Source organism: Dromiciops gliroides, chromosome 4, assembly GCF_019393635.1.
Source record: "Dromiciops gliroides isolate mDroGli1 chromosome 4, mDroGli1.pri, whole genome shotgun sequence".
NCBI classification, from domain to species: domain Eukaryota; kingdom Metazoa; phylum Chordata; class Mammalia; order Microbiotheria; family Microbiotheriidae; genus Dromiciops; species Dromiciops gliroides.
Genome location: NC_057864.1, coordinates 351779709 through 351801601, shown reverse-complemented (window position 1 = coordinate 351801601; position 21893 = coordinate 351779709).

The window sequence follows — 21893 nt, the reverse complement described above, 5'->3', positions numbered from 1 at the left end:
TGTACCACTCCTTGTCCTCCTCCTCCTCCTAGGACATGAGAGCCTAAGATACTGACAACATTTTTAGGCATTGAAGACATTGACTCACAAAATCTGGGCCTCCCTACACACTCCTAAACTAGACCAGAAGTTCAGACCCTTACAAAACGATCTCTGCCTTCTGCCTTCTCCCCTACCTTCCCTAGAAAACCATGAGACACACAATCAGAATCAGTTTAGCTATATATATCTCAGGCAGTCACCTCCCCAGGACTGGGAGCCCAGCTTCATTGTGGGCAGAAAGTAATTTCCTGAGAAGGGCAAAACTGAAAAGGTAGTTCAAGTGCTTTTAGGGAATCCTAGAGTTTTCTGAGGATTGACTCACCAGATGTCTTGAAAAAGTGGGACATAGATTCCTTGTTCATTTCTTATTTTCTGTCTGGCTAGGATGTTAAATATAAATATGTTAATCAATATATAACTACTGTGTACCCAGGACTGCACTGGGTGTCGTGAGGGAATTACGAAAATTATAAACATACTTTTTTTCTTTTTCTTTTTTCTTTTTTGCATGGGGCAATGAGGGTTAAGCGGCTTGCCCAGGGTTACACAGCTAGTAAGTGTCAAGTGTCTGAGGCCGGATGTGAACTGAGGTCCTCCTGAATCCAGGGCCGGTGCTTTATTCACTGTGCCACCTAGCTGGCCCTCAACATACTTTCTAATTGAGAAGGCAAAATGTATTTGCTAAAAATCATTATAGAATAATGAAGGTCAGTATATAATCAAGGGTGAAATATATTCCATGTTCTCTGATTTTTATCCTTGGGAATGGAAAAAAAAAAAGTTTTCCATTCAAACATTTGGGGCAGCCAGGTGTTACAGTGGATAGCAGGCTAGTCCTAGAGTCAGGAAGACTCATCTTCCTGAGTTCAAATCTGCCCTCAAACACTTACTAGGTGTGTGACCCTGGGCAAGTCATTTAACTCTGTGTACCTCAGTTTCCTCATCTGTAAAAGAAGCTGGAAAAGGAAATGGCAAACCACTCCAAGATCTTTGCTAAGAAAACCCCAAATGGGGTCACAAAGAATCAGACGTGACTAAACAACAATTCAAACATTTACAGTACTATTATACTCAGATTCATAATCAGTTAATTCTATTTTTGTTTTCGAACTGGATTCTTATTTTTGGAACTTGGAAAGAGTTAGTCCCCTCACAGCCTCCATTCTCTCCTCTCTTTTGGCTCTTTTAACCTTCTGGTATCTGGTATGTTGAGTATGTGGGTCTTTTTGTCCTTAGCTTTGCCCCTGCCTCTAGTATATCTAATATCTTGAGACTTACTTGTGCCTCAAGTCAATTTTCACATGCTGGGGATATAGTGGATGTGAAAGGAGCTAGAAAGCTTCTGTGGGAACTGCTACATTGTGAGGGTGAGGGTGGGGGTGGGGGTGGGGCATATAACCTGTACCCTAAGGCATCCAAAAGGTGAATAGAATTCAGCTGCTCTGACTGGAGTCTGACATCCACCTAAGGAGCCCTTTTGTCTTTTTCTGTGGGATAAAATACAGAATCCTTAGCTTGGCCTTCTACAATGACTCCCAACAACCTTTCCAGCTTTATTTCTTATTATTGCCCTTTGCATGATCTCCATAAAAGTCAAACTTCCCTGATTGCTGTTACCCATTCAAAACATTACATCTCTTGCCTTTGCACAGGCTGACCTCCCCACCAGAAATGCTCCCGCTCTTCACTCCTACCTCAGAAAATCCCGTCTCCTTTAAGCTCAGATGACATCTCCTTCCTACATAAGATTTTTCTTTCTCCTCCTAATTGGGAGTGTTCTCTCCCTTAAATAATTGTATGTCTGTGCATGTATGTGTAATGTTTAAAAATCTAAGTGTGGGTTATAATCTGCACACCCCCCCCAAGTTTTGGGGGGAAACTGGCTAAAATCACTGATAAATTCATTAAGAGTTTAGGCTTTTAAGGGTTTATTATAAGATAGTAAAGAGAGAGAAAGATTGAGAACAGATTTCTTATAGCATGGAAATCCTAGCCTTCCTAACCTCCCACATGAAGTTCTGCCACCAAGCCGATGTCTCAAACCCAAAGAGGAAGAACCCCTCCACCAGCATTGGCTTCCTACTTCATGTTCTCCTCCCAGAAATGGGAGGCTCCTCAAGTTGATTGGCTGGTAGCTTTGATAGACAGTACCCGTGAGCAAACATCACTTCCTGACACCAAGGAACTGACCACATGGCTTGCCCTCAGATGCCTTCTCCTCATGGCAGAGCTTTCCTACAATAACTCTCCAGCAGGTGGCGTCACTCTAATCGTTACAGTATGTAGGTGTATAGATATACTTTGTATATGTGTGTGTATACTTTATATTTACTTATGAAAACAAAAGGATCTGTCCTAAGCCCTCTTCCCTTCTCCCTCTATAATCTATTTCTTGGTAACTTCATTAGCTCCTATTGATTTAACTATTGTCTCAGAGGACTGTGTGTATATGCATGTTTATTTGTGTGTATACATATATGCACATGTGTGATCATACATATATGTAGATTAGAGAAATACCTATAATATACATAAATTTATGTGCATGTCTGTGTATGTATGTGTGTGTGAGAGAGAGAAACAGAGAGAGAGAGAGCGCTTTAGTGTAAATCTTCTATATCATTTCCTTTCAGAAATTATTATGGTACTTTAAACAGAGCATTAACATAATCTTTATAACAATACTAATAGCTTCATTTGTAAAACTGTTTAAGGTTTGTAAAGTACTTTACAAGTATTATCTCATTTTATCCTCACAACAACACTGGGAGGTAGGTGCTATTATTATCCTCATTTTACAAATGAAAATGAGGCAGAGAGATTAAAATGACTTGCCCTAGCAAATGTTCGAGGCTGGATTTGAACCCAGCCAAATAGATATAGATATGTATATATGTATATGTGTAAGTATATAGACATATACACACATGCATACATACATATGTATGTATGTATGCATGTCTATATCCCCTCAGCTTCAGTTCCACATCACTAATTGCCTATTAGACATTTCAAACCAGATGTCCTAGAGACATCTCAAATTCAATATGTCTAAAGCTGAACTCATTATTTTTATCCAAAAATTCTCCTCTCTTCCAAATGTCCCTATTTCTGTTGAAGACATCACCAATCTTTCTTTTTTTCTTTTTTTTTTTTTAAGTGAGGCAATCGGGGTTAAATGACTTACCCAGGGTCACACAGCTAGTAAGTGTTAAGTGTCTGAGGCCGGATTTGAACTCAGGTACTCCTGAATCCAGGGCCGGTGCTCTATCCACTGTGCCACCTAGCTTCCCCCATCACCATCTTTCTAGTGTACTAGATTATAGCCTCAGCATGATCTTTGACTTCTTACTTTCTTTAACTCTAAATTCCCAATTAGTTGCCATTTCTACCTCCCCAACATCTCTCATATTCAACACCTTCTCACTACTCACAAAAGTATTGCTCTGTTTCATGTCCTCATCATCTCTTGCCTAAGTTATTGCATCAGCCTCTTAACTGGTCTCCATGCTTCAAGATTCTCACTACTCAAGGCCACCCTATATACTCTCATCAAAGTAATCCTTAACAACACATCTGACCATATCACTACCCTACTCAATAAACTGCAGTGACTCCTTATTACTGCTATGATAAAGATCCTCTGTTTATCATTCAAAGTCCTTCACAATCTGGTCCCAACCTATCCTTCCTGCCTCATGATATTACACGTGCTCTCACATTCTTCAGTCCTGCCAAACTGACCTCTCTGTCCCTTGCATATGACACTCCATCTCTGTTGTCCATGCCTTTGCAGTGGATAATCCTCATTTCTAGAATGGACTCCCTCCTTACCTCTACCTCATGGAATCCCTCTCTTCCTTCAAGACACAGTTTCAACTCTGCTTTCTACAGGAAGTTTTTCCTGATCCGCCCAATTGTCGGTGCCTTCTCTCCACACCTTCCATTTCACAATTTGTATTTATTCTCTCCATATTTATATATACACTTTCATCTTCCCCATGATAATGTAAGTTTCTTGAAGAAAGAGATTTTCGCATTTGAAGATGAGATTGTCTCATTCTTTGTATTTGTATTAGTACAGTGCCTGGCACATAGTAGGCACTTAGTAAATGTTTGATTGGTTATCCATATACATGTTATATCTGCCAGCAGAATTTAGGTTCCTTGGGCTTTAGAACTCTTGCCCTGAGAAAAAGACCTATTAGTACAAAAATATTTATAGCTGCTCTTTTTGTGGTGGCAAAGAATTGGAAACTGGGGGGATGTCCATCAGTTGGAGAATGGCTGAACAAGTTGTGGTAGGTGATTGTAATGGAACACTATAAGAAATGATATAATAGAACACTAATAGAAATGATTTCACGAAAACCTGGAAAGACTTACATGAATTGATACAAAGTGAAGTGAGCAGAAGCAGGAGAAAATTGTACACAGTAACAACAGCATTGTGCAATTATCAATGACTTAGCTCTTCTCAGCAATACAATGATCCAAGACAATTTCAAAGGACTTACGATAGAAAATGGTATCCACCTCCAGAGAAAGAACTGATGGATTGTGACTATCGATCAAAGCACAATATTTTTTAACTTTATTTTTATTGTTTTATTTTTTGTGTGTTTTATTTCGCAACATAGATAATATGGAAATATGTTTGGCATGACCTTAAGATGTATATTCAAAATCAAAATGCTTACTCGCTCAAGGGGAGAGGGGTAGAGAATTTGTGACTCAAAACTTTTAAAAGTGATTGTCAAAATTTCTTTTACATGCAATTGGGAAATGTTTGATGAAATTTTTTAATTGGTGGGGGACAAAACTCTTTTCTAGTCAGAGAGCTAAAATATAAATGTACTAATATATTAAATATTATACTAAATAAATATAGAATATAAATGGGGGGGGAGAACTCTTGCCCTGAGACAAAGCTGTCTTGATTGTGAGTGAGTAGCAAAAACTTAACAATCTCCCTATGTCTAGCTAACTACAGACAACCTACCAGACTATACTTCACAAACAATCTAGCTGCCCAGTATAAATATCTTGCTATCCACTTGGGTCTTCCACTAACCACCACCACCTCCTAACATTCTGCTTTTCATTCTGAGCCTAGTCACCAATTCAACACTACTGTACTAACATTGTTCTTGAAAAGGGCATATCAAAGAACTGCCAACTGCCAACAGTTGGCAATTCTACAAACATAATCTTCCCTGGTCACCCATATAAGTGTTGTCTTTCCTTATTAGAATTTAACCTCCTCACACTAATCCATTGTTGGTGGAGCTGTGAACTGATCCAACCATTCTGGAGAGCAATTTGGAATTATGCCCAAAGGGCGATAAAGCTGTGCATACCCTTTGACCCAGCAATACCACTTTTGGGTCTTTTCCCCTAAGAAATCATGGAAAGGGGAAAGGGACCCACATGTACAAAAATATTTATAGCTGCTCTTTATGTGGTGGCAAGGAATTGGAAGTTGAGGGGGTGCCCATCAATTGGGGAATGGCTGGAAAAGTTGTGGTATATGAATACAATGGAATACTATTGTGCTGTAAGAAATGATGAGCAGGAGGAGTTCAGAGAAACCTGGAGGGTCTTGTGTGAGCTGATGGTGAGTGAGATGAGCAGAACCAGAAGAACATTGTACACAGTATCATCAACATTGAGTGTTGATCTACTGTGATGGACTATATTCTTCTCACCAATGCAATGGCACAGAAGAGTTCCAGGGAACTTGTGATGGAAGAGGATTTCCAAATCCAAGAAAAAAAAAAAAAGAACTGCGGAGTATAGATGCTGAAGGAACCATACTATTTCTTTTGTTTTTGATGCTGTTGTTTTTTTCTATTTTGAGGTTTTTCATCATTGCTCTGATTTTTTCTCTTATAACATGACTAATGCAGAAATAGAATTAATGTTATTATGTGTGTGTATATATATATATATATATAACCTATATCAGATTACCTGCTGTCTAGGGGAGGGAGGGGGGAGGGAGGGAGAAAAATCTGAAATTGTAAAGCTTGTATAAGCAAAAGTTCAGAACTATCTTTACATGTAACGGAAAAAAATAAAATACTTTATTAATTTAAAAAAAGAATATATATAAAATATATAAAACTAGATAATATAAGTTCAGTTTCATATATTTAAAAAAAAAAAAGAATTTAACCTCCTTGAGGCTAGGGACTGCTTAACTTTTTTATTGGTATTCCCAAAGCTTAGTACAGCACCTAGCCATAGTAAGTACTTTTTTAAAAACAGGGCAATGAGGGTTAAGTGACTTGCCCAGGGTCACACAGCTAGTTAAGTGTCAAGTGTCTGAGGCCAGATTTGAACTTAGGTCCTCCTGAATCCAGGGCCAGTGCTTTATCCATTGTACCAACTAGCTGCCCCTAGTAAGTACTTTTAAAATTCTCTTTCATTCATTCATTGAAAGCAGGCATTATTTATACTTGTTATTGTTTCTTCGGTATCTATCAGTGCCTTATATGGGATAGGTACTTAATATTTGCTTATTGAATTTAATTAAATTGAATTAGGACTATAGACTTAATTTACAACAGAGTTGGCAATGCATTAACTAGATTCAAAGTACATTGGCTCAGATGTCCAGAACACATTTTAGAAGAATTGGCTTTATGGTGCCCTAAAACACCTTGGAAAAGTCTTGCCCTAGAAGAAAGGGAAAGCTGTTTCCACCAGTGGAGAGCAAATAATGCAGAAAACACATATAATCAGAGAACAAGAATGGAGTATCTGTATGCACATACATATACACATCTCTATATATACACACATCTACATATATGTGTATATATACTGAGAAAGAGAAAAAAGCTGAGAACAAGGAACAAAGCCCAGTACTGACTGCAAGGCCAATAGAACAAGGAGAAATTACATCACCAGAGGAAATCAGCAGCACTGCAGTGTTGAAGGTGTGAGTTATATTGGTCTCTCATGTCTCCTACTTGTATTCTCTCTCTGTTTTTCTTCTAGCAACACAGACCCTTGGCATGTCTTTTCACATAGGGTCCCTATCCATATATGTTCCTTTTTGTGTGTGTTCTCATGCACAGTCCTTAGTCAGATTTGTCTCTCTCTCTCTCAACACACAACATACACATGCTTGTACACATACACATTTACATACATACTTATGGAGAGAGACCATATGTACATCTGTGTGCATATATACATATATGTGTATACATGTATATAGGAAAAAAAGAGAACAAATCTGACCAAGAACCGTACATGAGAACACACAAAAAAGGAACATATATGGATAGGGACCCTATGTGAAAAGACATGCCAAGGGGCTGTGTTGCCAGAAGAAAAATAGAGAGAGAATACAAGTAGGAGACATGAGAGACCAATATAACTCACACCTTCAACACCGAAAGGCTGCTGATTTCCTCTGGTGTAATTTCTCTTTGTTCTATTGGCCTTGCAGTCAGTTCTGGGCTTTTTTCCCCTGCTCCCAGCTACTGAATTTCATTTTTTCAGGACTCCCTTATGGAAATCTCAGCTCACTATCTGCTAGGGAATGTAGTTACTGGGAAGCCTCTTCCTGATAAGAGCTGATTGACAGATACTTAAACATAGCCAGAGGCTATAAGCCACTGCAACCAGCTAAGGAATCCCAAGGATAGGTTGGGACCAGTACCCTTGGCTAATACTGTATTCTCTTTTTACCTCTGTGCCTGGAGGTGGATTATAGATGATTGTTCCAAATAATTATAGGGTTAGAAATTGCTCATAATTCCCATTTAACCTTTATACAGATTCTATGCCCCCAAAATATAATGTGTGTGTGTGGGGGGGAGGGAATGAGGGTTAAGTGACTTACCCAGAGTCACACAGCTAGTAAGTGTCAAATGTCTGAGGCCGGATTTGAACTCGGGCGTCCTGAATCCAGGGCGGGTGCTTTATCCACTGTGCCACCTAGCTGCCCCCAAAACATATTTCCAAAGGATATTCAGTCCAAAAAATCTCCATTGGAATTATGCAGCATCTATGCTGTAGCTTTCTTGCTTTACTCATGATTTCTTCCAATTTGGTATGCAAATTAATTTGAGCTACAAAAAAAAATTAAATGGAGGAGACGAAGATACTGCCCTCCCTTGACTGGCACAAATATACAGATGTGTATGTACATATACATACACACATACATAAGCCTTTAATACACACTCACACCTTATTGTGGCCATTGAAAAACTTTACTCTTGAAACAAATAACTAGAAACAATTAATACCCATTAATTAGAAGAGGCCAAAACAAATTATGGTACATGAATATGTAATGATTGGAATGATGCCACCTACTGGAGACTTACTATAGGAAAGCTCCACCATGAGGAGAATGCCTCAGAGGGCAAGGCCATGTGGCTTTTCCTTGGCATCAGGAAGTAATGTTTGCTCATGGGTACAGTCCACCAAGGCTACTAGCCAATCAACTTGAGGAGCCTCCCATTTTCTGGGAGGGGACAGGAAGGAGGAAGGAGGGCCTGCTCGGAGAGGTCTGTCTTTTTTTGGTTCCTGACTTTATGGTGGTGGTGGTGGTGGTGGTGGCAGCAGAGGACTTCACAGTAAAAATTGAGGAAATATAGGATTGCCATGCTGTTGGAATTCTGTTCTCAATCTTTCTCTTTCTATCTTTCAATAAACCCTTAAAAACCTAAACTCGTTTTATCAGTGATTTTAGTCAGTTTTCCCCAAAACTGGGGGAACAGATTAGAACCCACATTTAGAATCTTAAATTACAAATATAATAGACCATTACTGCAGTGTAAGAAAGGAATATAAATAATTGAAAGGAAAGGTGGCAAGACATAACTGACATAAAGTAAAGGAAGTAAATTCAGGAAACTAATATATAACCTCACTATAACAATATAAATGTGTTGAGGGTGCAGAGCGCCCCAGAAGTTCTCTGGGGCACACTGAGGAATCTTGTCCTTGAGGGCTAAATGAGAGGACAGATACACCTAGAGAGATAAACTGAACCAAATCAGACTGAGCTAGTTTCGGATTCCCACCCTTCATTCTGGTCTCCCTTACCCCTGGGGAGATAAATTTGGGTGTGGCTGCGGCCTTTGTGTCCTGAAGAGAGAGATCCGGAGCCACCCCACACCCAATTCCCCCAGCTACCACCAGTGGGGGATGGTCCTCCCTCAGTAAAGGAACTTTCCACAGTCAAATGGTCACCCCTCCCCCCCATCAGAACCCTATAAAAGTAACTGCTGGTCTCCTGCTCAAGGAAATTGGTACCTCTGAGCCACGTGCTTTGTGCCTGTCTCCCCATGAGAAGTCCAAGGATTTCTTTCATGGTTTCCCTCCCCTCCCTTCCCTTTCCCCTAAATAAACTACCATCTAATTCTAACCACTTTTGTGAGCAAAAGGGTGTAATTCTTTAAAGAGGAATTCCTAAGAACCCCAACCCCTAACCCAAAGCCAATACCCCATTTCCCCCATATCAAATGGAAAGAATGATAAAATGAAACCAAAGTACCTATTGTAATTATAATGGCCAAACTCATTTCTAGAAAACAAAGGAAACAACAAACCTACCTCCCTTCTTCACTGAGGTAGAGGACTCTGGGTATGGAACTGTCTATTCACTGGATGTGATCAATGTGTTGGTTTTGTTGAATTGTTTTCTTTTTTCCTGTTTTTTTTTTGTTGTTGTTGTTGTTTGGTTATTTACACGTTAAAAAGAAGACCTCAGTGAGGTCAATGAGGGAAACCATTAGAAATTAATATTATATAAAAACAAGTCATCAATTTTTAAAAAAATAAAATTCTCACTGTCTCCCTACAATAACAAGATGAAAGATGTGTAATTTTAAATCAGTACCTCTCTGTGGTTCATGTATATGTATGTGTGCATACATGTATTTACACATGTGTGTTGATAGATGGAGAGAAAGAGAAGGTATTGGTGAAATATAGACCCAGGTATTTAATTTTAATTTATTTTCTACATGAATAAACATGTTGTCTTATGTGTTCATTCCAGTATTGATATTGTCATAAGTTAATAGAAAGTTTAATACTGAAACCTATCTATTTCTTTTTCAGTTTAAAGCCTGACATTCACCAAGAATGTAATGATTCTCTGATAACATAAGACTCCCCCTGGTAGTAAGATTTATACTATTGGGAAACTAAGACATCTCTTCTAGGTCATAAAGGAATCATTTAACAAATTGAGTGCTTCTACTACTACCTGTGTGACCTTAGGCAAATGACTTAACCATCCTAAGCCTCAGTTTCCTTGTTGTTGGTCTAGGTAACTTCTATGATCACTTCCAACTCTAGCTATAGGATCTTATGATTCTATCAAGCTGGTTTATAGCAATAATCTGGAACCCAGGAAATGCTTTAAAATCTTCAGGTAGAAGCGTTTACATGAGACTTTTGTTAAGGGTTAAAATTCTAGCTAGTCTGTCTAAAATATCTAATGAGTGGTCGCCAATAAATTATAAGCTTTAGCAAGAGTTAGACTTTTAAGCATTTATTAAGGAGAATAAGAATTTGGTAAAGAGAGAGAGAAAGGCCTAGATTCCTATCTATTAAAGGGAGAGCACATTTCTAGCTCCGCTCTCCGCCAGAGTCCAGCGGAAAGAGAGCGAGACTGAGCGCCAGTCTCTTCCTTCCTCCTCCCACTAGCCCGCGTCACTTCCTGACTCCTGGTCTTGCCCTCAAAGACCTTCCCTTCATGGGCAGAACTCCTCTACAGTAAGTATCCAGCAGGTGGCGTTATTCCAATCGTTACAGTCCCCCCTGTTGTTCCTCAAGAAACAAAATGTTTCCTTGACGGAACAGTAAAAACAATATGATAACTATTGCTAACTAATAATATGTGAACAACAATATAGAAAAGGAAGAGAGGAAAGTTTTGTCCAGAGGGGCGATTTTTTTTTTGTCCTCATGAACCGACGCTTTGACATTAGTCTTGCAAAGGGAGGGCCTCTGCAGAGAATACATGTTACAGATGGTGTATATTATAACAGAAAGAGAAAAAAACCAACAAAAAGAACAAATCAAAACTGTTCATTTAAAGTCTCTGAAAGTCTTTTCTCAGATGTCCTCTAGGTGTAGTCGTGGAATGGAAGTCTTTTCAGGGGTTGATGTGTGGATGCTGGTAATCAGCCAGGAAAATTTCCTACAAAATTGAGCTTAACACAACTTTAAAATAGCTTTGTCAATAATCAAATCAAACAATGAAAGTTCTCAAAAACATGTCTAAGGGAATTCAGAATCTTAGTTGTTACACATGAAACATATAATAAAACAAAAATTGAACCATTCTTTAAAGTTATAATATTACTATAGTCCCCCCCTTATGGAGGGTAATTGAGAAGACAATTGCTGCGATATTAATTATTAAAAATAATTTTTTATCTTTGTTTCATCACTTTTTGCATCATCTGCCTAATTATCCTCATGCCATTATGAGAAATTAAAAAATCTAATATAATTGGTAACAGGTGTCAAGGCCAAATTCAACACTGTATTTATCATGACACCTGAGATAATTATGGGGGTTACCATAAAAGAACAGAGAAATGATGGGATATGAGCATTCCCACACTTGAGCGATATGTACTGCCCATACAGTATGCCAGGCTTAAAATAGGTGGATGGAATATATGTCCATGCCACCAAACATATTGGAAGAAACTGAGTCAGACTTAATCAGATGCATGGGATTGAGATGTCCATGGCATCAGGCATATAGGAGGGAGCATAGAAGCCAGGTGTAGAAGTGAGATGGGTGGGATGAATACTTCCAGCCATCTGTACAATATTGTGGGGAAAAAGAGAATAAAATATTAAACCAAGAGAATCCAACCTCAACATTTGTCAAAAGCCGTTCCCTCGGCCATACCTTGACTTCATGCATGTCTCCCCTCATGTGACAGTTCAGTGTCTGCTCTTGCATGTATTCCTCTTGTGATTGGATGGCATCTTGGCCAACTGGCATCTGATAACTCAGAATAAAGGCAATTAATTGTCTTAAATGATAAGTTCCCATAATCCAAGTCTCATATGGATTTAAAATTGAGGATAATAAATGATTGCAAAAAATGTGAATACATCTTGACTCAAAATATAATATATAATTATGCAACAATTTCAAATAATACCCTTTTTTTTACTTAGTATACAATTACTTTTGTGAAAAATCAGAACATACTTAAATACAAGTTAAAGCACAACAGAATCTCAAAGAACTTTTTTTTTTTGAAAAAAGAAAACTTTTACAAATGTTCCCCTCTTTTTTTTTTTTTTTTTTTTGGAATATGCTTATCAAAAATAATACTTCTAGAATCAATTTACACTTGCCATGGCAACCAATTTGCCAGGGAAATGCTTTAAAGAGTTTGATCAAATAATCAGTTGAGAAAAAATAACAAAAACAAACAACTCAGAATATGGGAGCACAATACTCCTAGAATTAACATTGTATTATGAAATCAAAACCATCTTGCCATGTTTCAAAATTAGATAGACAAATGAATAGAAGAAAATACAAATGGAACAATAAAAGACAGTGAAATTCAAACTAAGGAAATCTAAATGAATATGAACTTAATATCAATAAGAGTATTATAAAATATAAACTTGATCACATGACTATAAAAAGCTTTTACAAATATTCTCCTTGTTTTAAAAACTAAGTATAAGACACAATCTCAAAAGCATGAAAATCTCTATGAAAATAAACCCATACCATTAATTTCAAAATGTATATATAATAGCATAGAAATCCTATGTAACCTCTGAACTGACATTAATACTCTGAGTGAATTCAGAACACTTTTGATTCCGATATCTAAAATCCCCAACACTCGTATCAATACCTTGCTGCTTACTTCTACATTTCTCTAAAATATATACCCTTCCATGGCAAAAGAAGCAGAGTCTTGAACTATGTTGATGGTTGTCATTCTTATTCAGTTTAAGTTTTTCTTCTTTAACCCCTTTATATTGTCTGTCAGTCTTTTCACCATACAAATGCTTTATAAGATTACTAATTAAAGACAAAAGCAGGTTAGCAAAATTATGAACAAAACAAGCATATCTGGAATTTAAAGAGTTTTCTAAGATTGTCTCAAAAGCACAGCCAGGCCGGGGAAGGGCTGAGCCTGAAGCTGCAAATGCAGGTAGAAAAAGTTGAGCATGCGCATCAGATCTCTGGACTTCCCAGGCAGGGGAAGCAATGGGCTTGGCCATAGGAGGAGTAGAGGGTGGGGTCTGGAGAGGAGGGGAGGGACCAGAGCAATTTGAATCAGACTTGATTTTGAACTCAGGCCTGGATTCCTCTTCCCCCACTTTGCCTCCAGGTGCTAGGGGATTAAAAGCTTCTAGAGGGTGGGTCATTGCCTCCAGGCATGCAAAATTAGAGCAACAATTAGTGTTAGAACTGGGAAAAGCTGCGGGAATCTCTTCAGGTTTCTCTGAAAAAGCATGGTTGGGAGAGGGAGAGATATTTCCTTGTGTGAGTAAGTTGCTGGCTCTTTTAACAAAAATAAAAAGAAAAATAGAAAATCCACAAAAACAAAGCATTAACATGATCTTATCTCCCATTTGTCTGGTTAAACAGACCAAAATCAAAAATAGGATAATTAGGGAGTTTAAAAGGTCCATTCGAAAAAATTCAAAGGAAAAACACAGCCAGTACACCAGTACTTAGCAGTTAAAGGGAGAGGGAGGGGAAATTTCTTACCCAACCAGCAGATCAGAAGAAGACTGAGGGTTAGTTTTCCTCTTCGTGGTCAGCCATCTGTTAAGGGTTAAAATTCTAGCTAGTCTGTCTAAAATATCTAATGAGTGGTCGCCAATAAATTATAAGCTTTAGCAAGAGTTAGACTTTTAAGCATTTATTAAGGAGAATAAGAATTTGGTAAAGAGAGAGAGAAAGGCCTAGATTCCTATCTATTAAAGGGAGAGCACATTTCTAGCTCCGCTCTCCGCCAGAGTCCAGCGGAAAGAGAGCGAGACTGAGCGCCAGTCTCTTCCTTCCTCCTCCCACTAGCCCGCGTCACTTCCTGACTCCTGGTCTTGCCCTCAAAGACCTTCCCTTCATGGGCAGAACTCCTCTACAGTAAGTATCCAGCAGGTGGCGTTATTCCAATCGTTACACTTTTTAGGCAGTTGGTATCAGGTAAAATAGATGTCTATCCAGCAGGAGTAAAGCTAAGATAGTTTCACGCCTTAAAAGAAGGTGAGAACTCCATGCTCTTCTCACAAGTAGTGTGCTAACATAGTGTAATTGTGAGAAAATTGAACTCCAAAAACTTTCAGAACTCAGCAGCGTCGGTGGTCAGTGATGTGTCAAAAAGCATAAATGTTCTTACCCAGAAACATGTAGTCTGAGGATCCGAGCGTGGTTCGGACATCTAGGAGTCGCTGTCGTGCAGACGCCAACTATGTCTACCTCTCTGTGACTCAAACGGGAGGTTGAGTCTGGTGGGAGAGGGAGAAAGGAAACCCAGAAGGGAAGTTCCCACCCCCCACTTTTGTGCACTAAGAGGAAAGAGGAAATTCTCATGTCCCTACAGACGTTGGGCACCAAAATGTAATGGGGGAAATGGGGTACAGGGTGGGATAGGGGTTGGGGTTCTTAGGAATTCATCTTTAAAGAATTACACCCTCTTGCACACAAAAGTAGTTAAAATAAGGTGGTAGTTTATTTAGGAGCAAGGGAAGGGAAGGGTGGAGGGAAGGGAAATCATGAAAGAAATCCTTGGACTTCTCATGGGGAGATAGGCACAAAGCACATGGCTCAGAGGTACCAAATCTCCTTGAACAGGAGACTGGAAGGTACTTTTATAGAGGACTGATGGCGGGAGGGGTCACCACTTGACTGTGGAAAGTTCCTTTAGTGAGGGAGGACCATTCCCCACTGGTGGTAGCTGGGGAAATTGGGTGGGGAGTGGAGGACCATCCCCCACTGGTAGTGACTAGAGGAATTGGGTGAGGGGTGGCTACGGATCCCTCTTCAGGACACAAAGGCCACAGTCACACCCAAATTTATCTCCCCAGGGTAAGGGAGACCAGAATGAAGGGTGGGAATCTGAAGCTAGCTCAGTCTGATTTGGTTTAGTTTCTCTCTCTAGGCGTTATCTGTCCTCCGGTTTAGTTTCTCAAGGAGAAGGTTCCTTGATGTGCCCCAGAGAACTTCTGGGGTGCTCTGCACCCCATGACATCTGCTTCCTGATTTCCTTCAAAACTCAGCTCAAATCTTACTTCTGCTGGAGGCTTTTCCCCTCTCCCACTAGGGCCTTCATTCACTCTTACCACAATGCCTGGTGAACTTGACTTGACAAAGTCACACAGGTAGAAAGCATAGAGGCATAGATTAAACCTAGTTTGTGGCTCCAGAGTCAGTGCTCTTTCCACATCTGGTTAGTGTCAATTTATCCAAAATTAATTATAGGTATAGAGCTAGTATTTATATAGCACTTTCAGTCCTTCAATAAACATTTATTAAGCTAAATATTAGTGATACAAATACAAAAAAAAGTTCCTGCCCTCAAAGAGCTTATATTCTATCATGGGAGGACAACACACAAAAGAAAGCTGAAAAGGTGGGAGGGAGGAGAGGAAGAACCAAGGTCTTCCTGACTCTAGATCCAGGGCTCTATCCACTTCACTACCTCTACCTCTCTAGTATCCACATCTGCTAAAGGTCTGCTCCCTCCTGAATTTATTATTTGTCACTTGTCACTAGGCTTGGCATAATAGATTTGCCTCTCCACAGAAACAAACAGAACATGCGTATGATGGGGGGTTTTAATTCTCTTATTTATTTTTTTTTCTAAATTACATGTCAAAAACATTTTAACATTCATTTTTTTTAAGATTTTAGTTCCAAACTCTGTTCCTCCCTTTCTCCTTCCATCCCTCATAGTAACTGTATTGCTATTACTCACTTCACTTTACATGAATTCATGGGTCAAAACACCAGAAGCAAGAACGTCCTTTTGTTCAATGACAAAGTAAAAGGCTTAGTCCCAGTTCTAGAGCTGATGATAGGCCCCTCGAACTCAGCAAGGAAAGAAAGGTGCTGTAACTTGAGGGGAGGAGGTTAGAAATCTTTGTTGTTGTATTAGGATTGTTTGGTCATATCTATAGCAGAATAGCAATCATGTCACCAGAAATAAGTAGGACAGGAAGAAGCATTGCAGAATTAGATGCAGCAGTTAGAAGGGCTCCCAAAGCCATACCACTAGCCTTTTCTTTTTATTTTTTTTTAAATCATGAAAGTATATTACTATCTTCAAGTTACATATAAAGATAGTTTTCAACATTTGTTTTCATAGGATTTTTAGTTCCAAATTTTTCTCCCTCCTTCCCTTCCTGTCCCCCTCCCCAAGACAACAAGCAATCTGATATAGGTTATATATGTACAATCACATTAATCATATTTCTGCATTAGTCATGCTGCAAAAGAAGAATCAGAACAAAAGAGAAAAACCTAAAAAAACAAAAGTAGAAACATTATGGTTCAATCTGCATTCAGAATCCACAGTTCTTTTTTCTGGATGTGGAGAACATTTTCCATCATAAGTTCTTTGGAATTATCTTGGATCATTGTACTGCTGAGAAGAGTTAAGTCTATCATCATTAATCATCACACAATGTTGCTGTTACTGTGTACAATGTTCTTCTGGTTCTGTTCACTTCATTCAGCATCAGTCCACTTAAGTCTTTTCAGGATTGCCTGAAATCTACCTGCTCATGATTTCTTATAGCACAATAGTATTCCATTATATTCATACACCACAACTTATTCAGCCATTCCCAATTGAGGGGCATTCCCTCAATTTCCAATTCTTTGCCACCACAAAGAGAGCTGCTATAAATATTTTTGTACATATGTGTCCTTTCCCCTTTTTTATGCTCTCTTTGGGATACAGACCTAGAAGTGATATTACTGGGTCAAAGGGTATGCACAGTCCCATAGCCCTTGGGCATAGTTCCAAATTGCTCTCCAGAATGGTTGGATCAGTTCACAACTCCACCAACAATGCATTAGTGTTCCAATTTTTCCACAGCTTCTCCAACATTTATTATTTTCCTTTTTTGTCATATTAGCTAATCTGATAGGTGTGAGATGGTACCTCACAGTTGTTTTAATTTGTATTTCTCTAATCAATAGTGATTTAGAGCATTTTTTTCATATGGCAATAGATAGCTTTGATTTCTTCATCTGAAAACTTCCTGTTCATAACCTTTGACCATTTCTCAATTGGGGAATGACTTACATTCTTATAAATTTGATTTAGTTCCCTATATATTTTAGAAATGAGACCTTTATCAGAAACACTGGCTGTAAAAATTGTTTCCCAGCTTTCTGCTTCCCTTCTAATTTTGACTGCATTGCTTCTGCTTGTACAAAACCATTTTAATTTAATGTAATCAAAAACATCCATTCTGCATTTCATAATATTCTCTGTCTCTTGTTTGGTCATAAATTGTTCTCCTCTCCATAGGTCAGAACTATGCCTTCCATTCCTAATTTACCTATTATATAACCCTTTATGTCTAAATCATATACCTATTTTGACCTTATTTTAGTATATGGTGTAAGATGTTGGTCTATGCCTAGTTTCTGCCATACTATCTTCTAGTTTTCCCAGCAGTTTTTGTCAAATACTGAGTTCCTATCCCAAAAGCTGGAGTCTTTGGGTTTATCAAACTGTAGATTACTATAGTCATTTACTAATATGCCTCCTGTGCCTAACCTATTCCATCTACTCACCACTCTATTTCTTTTCTTTTTTTTTTTTTTTAGGCAATGGGGGTTAAGTGACTTGCCCAGGGCCACACAGCTAGTAAGTGTCAAGTGTCTGAGGCTGGATTTGAACTCAGGTACTCCTGAATCCAGGGCCGGTGCTTTAACCACTGCGCCACCTAGCTGCCCCCTCACCACTCTATTTCTTAGCCAGTAGCAAATAGTTTTGATGACTGCCACTTTATAGTATAGCTTCAGATTTGGTACAGCTAGCCCACCTTCCTATGCATTTTTTTTCCATTAGTTTCCTTTATATTCTTGACCTTTTGTTTTTCCAGATGAATTTTGTTATTATTTTTTTCTAGCTCTATAAAGTAATTTTTAGGTAATCTGATTTGTATGGCACTAAATAAGTAAAGTAATTTAGGCAGAATTGTCATTTTTATTCTTTTAGCTCAGTCTATCCATGAGCAATTGATATTTTTACAATTATTTAGATCTGATTTTATTTGGACCACTAAACTTTTCCCCCAAAAAGGACAGTAGCTATAATGACCCAAGGACATGGGGAGCCCCAATAGCAATAGGCTTCAGAAAAGAGACTCAATATGATTTAGTACAATCTCAAATCAAAACTATTAGAGACTTCAGAAAATGTATATGTAATGAAAAATCCTTAAGCTAATTTTGAGAACTTGTTAATTTCAAAATACAAAGATTTGGAGTCTGATTATATTACTTTTCTCAAAATTTTCCAAAATTTTCACTCCAGCTAATTCCCCCCCTTAGGAGGATTAAATACAGTTAAGGATTTAATCCTATACATGAACACACAGGTAACAATACTCTTTTTTTTCTTTTTTTTTTTTTTGGTGAGGCAATTGGGGTTGTGTGACTTGCCTAGGGTCACACAGCTAGTAAGTGTTAAATGTCTGAGTCCGGATTTGAACTCAGGTCCTCCTGACTCCAGGGCCAGTGCTCCATCCACTGCGCCACCCAGCTGCCCCAGTAACAATACTCTTTATAAGTAATGACTTCTATTCCTAATTTCAATGCCTACACAAATGAATTTGCTTAAAAGATGCTTAATTTAATTCCAATTGTAACAAAAGATCTGAGATGGGATGTGTAAATATACAAGTAATTAATTCCAACTTGTATATTGAGAACAGTGTATATCAAATGAGGTGTCTATAGTAAAACATGTTCAGTTATTAACCATGTTCAAATGGAATAGATATTACATACCCATAGACTGCTACTCTTAAAAACCTTCTAAACAAAGGAGGCATTTAAAAAGTATCTCTTGTGTAATTTGCTTATATTTCAGAGCATGTTTGACATATAAGTTTATTTCAAGAACCTAAACTTACAGCAATACAATGATCTAAGCCAATTATAAAAGACTCATGATGAAAAATGCTATCCATATCCAGAGAAAAAAACTAATGGACTCTGAATGCAGATCAAAATATACTATTTTAACTTTTTTTTTCTTTTGGTCTGTTCTTTTACAACATATGGAAATATAATTTACATGATTGCACATATATAACATATATCAAATTGCTTACCATCTTAAGAAGAGGGAAGGGAAAAGAGGAAGGGAGAAAAATTTGAAACTCTAAATTTGTAAAAATGTATACTAACATTGCATTTATAATTGGGGAAAATAAGCATGGATTTAAAACATAAAACAAATGTAATACCAGTCAGGTGACATCAATTTATTTGGATACCTCTTCAAGAAAATCATTCAAAATAAATGAGACTATGTTCTGATTTAGTTCTTTTGAGGGGGGTTGGCAATGAGAGTTAAGTGATTTGCCTAGGGTCACACAGCTAGTAAATGTCAAGTGTTCTGAGGCCAGATTTGAACTCAGGTCCTCCTGAATCCAGGGCTGGTGCTTAATCCACTGCACCACCTAACTGCCCCTTCTGATTAGTTCTAAGACAGATTTTGAGCAAATCAAATTTGGATTTATAATGACCAATGAAGAGGGCTCAATTCCCCTCAAAGTTCCTAATATTTCTGCCTCTGGAACCAGTTCCCCACTGTTTGTTGGGATTAGGATCATAGTAGAATTCCCCCTTGTGGTTTCTCAACCTTTCTAAGGATGAAATCATCAGCAAGACAAGTCAAGAAGGTCCTGGTTGCTCATTTTTTGACACAAGAGAACTCTAGCAGATATCTGTATAGATGATGTCTCTATCACCAGCTAGATAGTATTTATATAGTGCTGCACATGGTATCTTATTTGATCTTTTCAACAACCCTGTGAGTTAGGTTATGTGTTACTACCACCACATCATGCCTCGGTACCATGCTTGTGATCTGTCTTCCAACCAGTTGGTCTGTAGTATGCTGTGAAGATGCAAAAACTTGATTGTCTCTCTACTGAGCTTTACACAAATGCTTTCCACCATACTCCCCCACTTTGCATTTAGCATTTTCTAATATGAATTTACCTTCTTTACACAAAATGCCATAGCCCATCACCCCCCTGCTCTTATCTATCATGTCCCTTTTGAACAAGGAATATTTATCCAGAGTCACAATCCCAGGCATATGTATTCTCTTATAAAGCCTCAGTGAGACTTATGAGGTCAAATTTGCTTCCTTTCATAAGAATCTCTAGTTCACCTTGTTTACTGTCTAAATTTTGTACATTTGTGTATAGTTAGGTTTCCTACTAGTTCCTTTCTTTAAATCTGTCTCCTGTTAATTTCTGGATGTCTTGAAAATTATTCTTTCTCCATTGTAGTTTCTCTCTGTTGCAGTTACTTCCTTGTTGTTCTTCCTTTATTCTGGAAACTTGTGAATGAATTGGATTTAAGTGAGGCAGAACTGTGCAAAGTTATCGTCCTCACTTTCTCCTTCAGTCATCAAGTCTGCAAGACTTTGTGGTAGGGGGCAGCTAGGTGGCACAGTGGATAGAGCACCAGCCCTGAAGTCAGGAGGACCTGAGTTCAAATCCAGCCTCAGACACTTGATGCTTACTAGCTGTGTGACCCTGGGCAAGTCACTTGACCCCAATTGCCTCACCAAAAAAAGAAAAGAAAGAAAGAACAAAGAAAAAAAAAACTTTGTAGTAGCTGTTGGCCTAAAGCAATGACAGCTTTATTTTTTTCTTCCTTCATGAAAGCACCACAGGATGGGTCATTCTTTACTACTTAGTGATCAGGAGATTTTTATGAATAATTCTCCCCTTCAAAGAAAAAGAAATACTATTGCATCAAATTCTAGAATTATATATACTGTAAGATCTAAACACAGCATACAAAATACCTGAATCTCTTAAAGTATTAGATTATATATAAGTATTTTCCTCACTCTCCCATCCTTTTGATTTAAAAAAAAATTTATTAGATATATAAGATGTCAGGCAAATGTACTCCTTCAAACTTTGTTTGAAAGAGGACCCCTTTACTCTCACCACCATCATGGGTATTAAAGGACCAATAAGGAGTGAAAGTATTTCAGAACTAGAGCATGTTCCAATAGAAGTGTTCAGGAAAGCTCAGCTCAGCACCATTCATGCTCTGTAGAGTATGTTCTGGCCAGAGCAAACCAAGGGAGCATCCCCTGATTATTCTTATTACAGGAACACTCTATCCCTGGCCAGGAAGGGGCCTGACATACCTGTGTTTTAATCAACTGTTCAGAATACCAAATTTTATTCTCAGATATCTTCTAACTAGTTATTCACCTCCCATATTAGCTCTTCTCTACTACATCCTTCATCTTCAGTGGGCAGTGGAGATAAAAATGACTACATGTGCCCCCAAGGTCTTCAGTTTCTTGCTCAAGTCTTCATGATCTTTGACAAAGTTTCCTAGGTTTCTTCCAGCAATATTATTTGAACTTCTGTAAATCACCAGAAGTAGAAGATGATGGCCTATTTTTTTTTTTTTGGTGAAGCAATTGGGGTTAAGTGATTTGCCCAGGGTCACACAGCTAGTAAGTGTCAAGTGTCTGAGTCTGGATTTGAACTCAGGTCCTCCTGAATCCAGGGCCAGTGCTCTATCCACTGCGCCACCTAGCTGCCCCTGATGGTGGCCTATTTTGACAAGTCTTGGGATGTCTTTT